Source organism: Crocodylus porosus, unplaced genomic scaffold, assembly GCF_001723895.1.
Source record: "Crocodylus porosus isolate Cpor-Errol unplaced genomic scaffold, CroPor_comp1, whole genome shotgun sequence".
NCBI lineage: Eukaryota > Metazoa > Chordata > Crocodylia > Crocodylidae > Crocodylus > Crocodylus porosus.
The window spans coordinates 218,803,838-218,811,388 of NW_017728886.1; the positions used below are offsets into that span (position 1 = coordinate 218,803,838).

At 48.3% G+C, this 7,551-nt stretch overlaps 1 protein-coding gene across 2 annotated transcripts in view; it reads left to right on the forward strand.

Annotated features, from left to right (window-relative positions):
* The window catches only part of PKIA (protein kinase (cAMP-dependent, catalytic) inhibitor alpha), a 66,670-nt gene that overhangs the window by 42,846 nt on the left and 16,273 nt on the right, over window positions 1-7,551 (forward strand). The window lies entirely within an intron of this gene.

A 7,551-nucleotide genomic window follows, 5' to 3' on the forward strand; every position in this document is an offset into this window, starting at 1 on the left:
GCGGGCCCGAGGACCGAGCCCTGGGGGACCCCACTGCCCACATCCGTCCAAGTCAAAAATAACCCATCATTACTGCTCTCTGGGTGCGGCCATCCAGCCAGTTGGTGACCCATTTGACTGTGTGTCTACACCACAGTCCCCCAGTTTCTTAATAAGAAAGTGGGGAGAGACAGTGTCAAAGGCTTTCTGAAAGTCCAGGAAGACTATGTCCACTGCTACCCCTGCATCTCAGGATTTGGTGATCTGGTCATAGAAGGCCACCAGGTTGGTCTGACAGGCCCTGCCTCTAATGAACCCGTGTTGGTTGCCCCTAAGCATAATCTCCCCTGCTGGCCCCTCATGGATGTGTGCCAGAATAATTCTCTCAAAAAGCTTGCCCAGTATTAAAGTAAGACTAACTGACCTATAGTTTCCCGGGTCCTCCTCCCTCCCCTTTTTGAAGATGGGAACCACAATGGCCCTCTTTCAGTCTTCTGGCACCACACCAGAGCACCATGAGTGCTTGTAAAGGCCTGCCAGGGGTCCCGCAGTGACCTCAGCCAATTCCCTCAGTACTCGGGGGTGGAGATCGTCTGGACCAGCTGATTTGAATACATCCAGTCCCTCCAGATGTTCTCTACCTAGCTCCTCACTAGCCCTTGGCCTAGGTGTGCCTCCCCTGGGGTGTAAGGAGGGCCTAGAGGTGGGGTGGCTGTTCCAGTCCCTGCTCAGGAAAATGGAGGCAAAGAAATCGTTAAATTTGTTAGCTTTGTCATCTGGTGTGACAACCAAATTTCTTAGTGTGTCTTGCAGGGTTCCCACGTTACCCGGAACCTTCTTTTTGCCCCCTCTGTATTTAAAAAAGGACTTTTTGTTTTCCTTGATCTGGGAACATAGTCCCAGTTCCATCTCTGCCTTGGCCTTCCTGACTGCCCCCCTGCATCCCCGAGCAACTGCAGTATAATACTCCCTGGTGATGGCCCCTCCCTTCCGTTGGGTGTGCACCTCCCTTTTAGCTAGGAGACATTCCCGGATGTTTTTGGTGAGCCATGGGGGCTTTTGCATCCTCCTGCTCCCTTTGATCTGTGTTGGGATTACCTCCCTTTGGGCTTGGAGGATCATCTCCTTATGGAGTGACCACTCTCCTTGGACACCTGCCTCCCCTCTCCTCCAAGACCTCAGTGCTTCCCCAACTATTCTCCTTAGCTCATTGAAGTCCACCCTTCTGCAATCTAGGGCTGCTGCCTTGCTGTAGACCTTTGCCACCTTGTGCGGGATGATGAATTTGAGCAAGCGATGATCGCTGTCACCCAGGTGGTCGAGCACCCGCAGCCCCCTCACCAGGTCGTCACCCATGGCCTGCAGCAGGTCCAACAAGGCATCTCCCCTGGTGGGGCTGTGCACCTCCTGGGTTAGATGGAGGGTCCTGCATTCTGGCTAGGAACCTACGTGAGCAGTCAGACCTGGCCGACTGCTCTTCCCAGCAGATGTCTGGAAAGTTCAGGTCCCCCATGATGACCACATCCTTTGACCTAGCTACCTCCATGAGCTGACTTAAGTCTAGCTCTTCCCCTTGGTTGGGTGGTCCGTAGTAGACCCCCACCATTAAATCTCTTTCCCCTTGACTGCCCTGTATTCTAACCCAGAGCACTTCAGGCACACGCAGCCCCAGGCAGGCTGCAAGTGGTTACAGCACAGGGTGCTGGCCACGCGGCAAGTGAGGGGCCGCTTTTCCCCACGCTCAGCACCAGCTTGTAACCTACCCCACTGCCAGCCTGGGCCCTGTTCTGGTGCTGGGCTCACCTGTCACACCAGGCAACGTTTGCTGCTGCTGCCCTCCTGGAGCACGTGCTGGGCAGCCCAGAAGCAGCGGTGATGAACACTGCCCAACACAGCAAGCAGGGGGGGGCCGCAGCCGCTGTTGCCACGCGCAGCCCCTACGGGCGAACCTGGAGCCAGCACGGGGCCCAGGCTGGCAGTGGAGGTGGATTACAAGGTGGTGCTGAGCACAGGGGAAGGGGGAAAGCAGTTCCTCCCCGCCCCGTGCCTGGTGCCCCAGGCTGCATCTACTCGCAGCCTGCCTGGGGCTGCCTGTGCCTGCTCCAGACAGCCCCACAGGCTGCAAGTGTTTGCACCAGGGAGTGCCAGCCACAAGATGGGGAAGGGGCCGCTTCCCCCGCCCCCACGCTGAACTTTTCCTACCCCCCTGCACTCCTTCCCTGCCTGGGGTCCCCCCCTTCCCCCTTACCTGAGGTTCTGGCATGGGGTTGCCACATGCTCCCTGGCCAGAAGTTACAGCTGGGGGAGGCAGGGCCAGGAGGGCCCTGCTCTTGTGGGAGCCCACCGGGCTTCCCCTGGGTCCTACTGCCCTTGGTTCGTATCATTTTTGACCAAAGGCAGATAAATATTAATTTTCTACGTTTTTAGGTGCCCCATGGGCCGGATAGAATGGTCTCACAGGCCAGATCCAGCCTACAGGCCATATTTTGCCCACCCCTGACCTATGGTTTTTGGATGACTCACGAGTACTTGCCTGAAAAACATGATTCTAATTAGAATTCTGAGGGTGTGACCTTAACTTCTTACATAGGCTTGTCTTTTCCACAAAGTTATTTCAAGCCTTTTAAATTTTGTCTCAAGGCTTTGGTGGAATGGATATATCATAGTGTCTGTGTGCTTGTCAAACAAAGCAGCATTCCTTGGTCAGTGAAAAGGGTCCCGCCACATTCCTGATGGGTAAGAGTGGGATACAAGACACTTTGTTTAGTGCTGCTGGGTCACCTAATAAGAACTATGATGAAGTGATTTCTTCTCCCTGTATCCCTACCCCTCTGCTCCAGTCTAGAGTTATATTTCTTTTTGAACAAACAACAGTGTTATGATCTTGACTCTAGGATATGCACATCACTCTGTGCACATCACTCTATTCTAAGTAAATAGTTACTAGTACTACCCACACTGCCTCTTTTTTTTTATAGCCCTATATCAATCATCCTACAGCACAACTGGTGATGAAAATACTTGACAGAGCTCTGCCTGCTGCATATCACTTAAAATGCCTGGGACTGCCAAGCTTTGTACTCCTGACTACTGTGGCTAACACCCTGAGCCTTGATTAGGGGTTTTTTGTGTTACCCAATGGAAATGCAGTTATCGTTCTGTAAAGGTTATCAGAAGTCATAAACTGGAAAGTATCTTAAAAGCTCCCTGTAAGCCATAGAATAGAAAAACTGCCTTGGCTTTCAGAGTTTTTTCCAGAGTTTGCTTTTTTTTCATCAAATAGCCTTTTTCAAGGAAAAGTGAAGAGATTCCCTATCCTATACCTGTGTACCATCCTCCACTTTTTTTTTCTATTACTATGACTAGCTCAGCAATGTAATGGGGACAGGAAGTCCTCAGTTTTAGAGCTCGTCACACTTTCCTATTTAAATTGCAGGCTCTCAAACTTGAAATGTTTCCCCTCCTGCCCTTCTCCCTTGGTAAAGGCTCTTGGTATGGTTAATTGGAACCCAATTTAAATGTAACAATCGTTGCCCGTAGCAGCTTACCAATTTAAAACCACAAACAAATTAACATAGATGTTATACATTCATAGATGTTATACATTAAGGAGCTCTTTGTGGAGAAGAGTACTCAAGTATTGTATCTTTATGAAAAACCAGGGCCCACTATAGTGTATGTTGTTTCAGTGGTTCTGCCATTTTCTCCTCCCTATGCCCAAACTCTAAAGTAGAACCGGTAGAAAAATGGGTGGATGGGGGGTGGGTGTTAAAAACTGTAATGACTTGTCCCAATTTAATGTGAGAAAACCCTATTTCCATCTATGGAAAATGCAAGTACTGAATACAGTCTCTAAAAACTAGAATATTTTAATTTGGAAATATAGCTATGTTTCTTTATGGAGGTTTCTGTCTGGATGCTTCAGTCTTCTCTGGACCAGGCTTCTTGTCAGACAGAGGGAGATTCATTCTGGGTCAAATTTGCCGTGCCAGTAGCATTATACTCAAACACACTGGGTATGTCAACACGTACATTTATGGCATCTTAAATTTACTGTGCAGTAATTTACTGCACCGTAAGTGGGGGGGAAAGCTGGTGTCTACACATGCAGGTGACCTGTGGCTAAATTTAGTCCCAGGTCAGAGCAGTCTGCCATGTGGCCACCAGGGGGGGAGCTCCATCCTCCAGCCATATGGCTGTCAGCACTTGGGACTAACTTTAGTCCCAAGCTGAAGCCAGAAGAGGTGGCCAGCCAGGAATCCCGGGGCTGGGCTCAGGTCAGCACCCTAGTAGCTGGGCAGACCCAGCAGGGAGGCCCCCTGGGTTACTTCAGTAATGCGTCTACACGTGTGCTACTGCACAGTAACTAATTGGGCGTAAAGGTGATACCTGCATGGTGCGGGTGTCAAATTTATGCTCAAGCTGGCATAAATCATTGTATTTATTAAGCAGTACGGCCATACACGTGTGGACACGAACCTTTACTGTGCAGTAATGTTGGTTACTGCACAACAAATGCACATGTGCAAATGTGCTCATGTGAGGTAGTTAAGAGATGCTTTCCAAAGAGGTACTATGGCAATATTTAAAAAAAAAAATCATCCAAAATCAAAATATTTGTAAGTTTTCACTCTTTCACTATTTTTTCCCCTCAAGCCTAATTTTTTATGACTTTTTGGTTGAAAATTTTCAGCAAATGTTATTATACAATCATGAATAATACCACATTCTTACAGAAGGTATATTAACTACCTAATAATACATTAAGAAAATATTCTTGGCATCTGGTTAAAATATCTGAACATTCAGCTATAGCAATGTGTTTGGTTTGGAAATAAAAATGAAAGTTTTTATTTAAATGAAATATAGTGGCTAAACTTCATTAAATGCAAATCTAAAATATGATCTGAGAATTCTTCGGTGACAAAGCACATGAAACATACAAAAACAAACGGACTGAATGGCTGAATCAGATTGCTGGGTACATCAGCAAACTACTTGCAATTTATTTTGTAAGCAATAGATAAAAATGCTCCAAGGGTAAATAGGAGTTAAGCGTTGTAAAAGAGTAAGACGGGAGTTGTCATAAAATTCAGGGCTCAATCCATTTGACTTCTGAGGAACAGTGTCTTATTTCAGAATTTAACTAGAGCATGTTGGCTTGCTCTAACATCCTACCTTTTGAAGGCTGGTAGCTAAGGGTTTGTTGCATCCCTCGTTGCTTATAGCAACACAAGGGCAGCTACGTAGATTTGCAGGGTGTGGGGAAACACTGCAGAGAGGCTGGAAAGCTCTGTGATTATGTATTCCAAAGATGTAGTTGCCAAGCAGTCAGCAATTACATAATTTGTGTAGTTAGGGAAAAAAGTAGCTTTAAGCCTAGATGTGTAGTGATAGTTTTGCCAGTCTAAGCTGTTTTCACATTACGGTGTTCTGTGGGGTTTGTTAGTTGGGTGTTTTTGCGAGGGTGGATAACCCCACACCAATGTAAATGCAGATGAGAGAGGGGAATGAAGCAGCAGTCAAGGACAGCAGCATATATGCATGTCCACAGTTACATTGGGGTAGCCATTTGCTCAATGGAAGGAGGCTCGTCTGCTATCTTTAGCCCAATGCTGTAATAGTAGCCACTGCAGCAGTTACCCTATGGTAGCTTATCTGTCCATTCTGTGTCCTGCTGTAACTTACATTTGCTGCTAGATCCTATTTCACTTTCAGTGCCTAGATGTCAGTTGTATGGCCATGGAAGTGCTACTTCTGGCACACATGCATAGCCTGCAGCTTCTCTTTCAGGCACCCTGTGAATGCATAACCATCCACAAGGCTACTGAGCATGCTCAGTAGGGCCGCACTGTAGGCAGGCAAGCATGTGGCACCTTATGCTCGCCTAACTATTCACCTAAATACTCAAATTGTAACAGGGCGAGAACAGGGAAAGTGGGCGGCCCTCTTACATTTTAGGTCAGTATCCTTGTGGTTAGCACTCTTGAACAAGGAATAAGAGATCCAGGTTCTAGGCCTCCCTCACCCCAAGGGGGCTTGAACCTGCATCTCGTGGTTTCCAGCGGTAGCATGGAAGGGAATCAGCAGGGCACTACCCCCAAGTGTGGACTGTCAAGGGGTGCCAGAGTACCTCCCTGAGAGTCTTTGCCATGGCACAGGCAGCACTGCACTGCCCAGCCACAGCACCCAGCAACATATCTGGGGGTTGAGTGGAGCAAGAAGGATGGTGTGTGTGCTCTGCCTATCGCCTCCCCCCAGGAGTCTTTGTCACAACAAGTACAGCCCTGCATCCAAGAGAGTATCTGGGGTGTGAGAGAGCAACTGTGGCACCAGGTATGGCTCCCAGGGAGCCTACAGGGGCCAAGTTCACTTTGCTAGTGCAGCTGCAGCAACAGCAGTTGCTGTCACTGTGCAGAGAGCCTGAGCAGATAAGACTTCCCTTCCCCTCCTCCCTACCTACAGTGGTTAACTTACCCTTACCTCCAGGTGCTGAAGGAGTTCACCATGCCTCTTTTTTTCCCCAACACAGTACTCTAACCACCAGGATCCATTTCAAGTACTACACAGAACCCCTTCCAGATATCCTCTTGAAGCTCACCCACTGCATCTTGCATTTAACCTTTATTAGATAACATGGGTAGAAAGCAGTGGGGAAGCTTCTGTCCCATTGGGAAGCTTCAAGGAAGATCCATTCCTACGTTACTGAAATCTGTTTGGGGCTACCTGACTGGGAGGGCCTGTGTGTAGGGAGGTGGAAGAGCAGGGGATGCTCCACAGCTACTAGATGTTTTGTGGGTTTCATAGAGCGCCTTCCCAAATCGCTCTTCACTTTACTTCCATTTCTGGAAACTGACCTGGATTTGGTGCATCCTAAGCAGATTTGGTGATGAAGTGCGGGCCAGGCAGAGTGGGGTGAGGGGGCTCCCTGGATGCCTGATTCTGTGTGCCTGGAGCCTGGGGGCTCAGAGGGCAGCTGTCTGCTACTTTTAAAGGATGCACAATTTCCTTCTGGTGGCAGCAGAGTCTTTTTGGCAGCTCCTACCCCATCCCACAGAAGCCCTTAGCCTCCAGAATCAAGGGGCCAGGTGGCCCCTCCCCTCAATTAATCAAGCTTGCTCCAACATGCTGTAATTACAGCACCAGAGCAGCCTTGATGCTCCTGTAAGATGCCCTAGAGGCTAACCACCTCTGTATTCAGATGCATTAACATCTGCCATCAGTTTCCTCACCTACCATGTGTAAGCAAACTTTATTTATTCATTCTGTACTACAATACAAGGCCTGGACGAATGACATGTTAACTCCCAAGTAATTTTATTCAGCTTTGTACATCAAGGGCTACTTCCCATTTCACTTTGCATGCCTAAATTGCAGTTATCTAGCCATATGTGTGCTACTTTTGGCACAAATACAGTTTACAGTTTCACCTCTGATGAAGTAGAAATAACTTGGCTAGCCTATGTGGGTGTCAGTGGAAACAAACATAGGAAAGACATGCCCATCCATTTTTAGCCCAATAGCTAGTGGTTACGGCACCCATCCAAGGATTATAGGCTGTTTCCCCCCCCT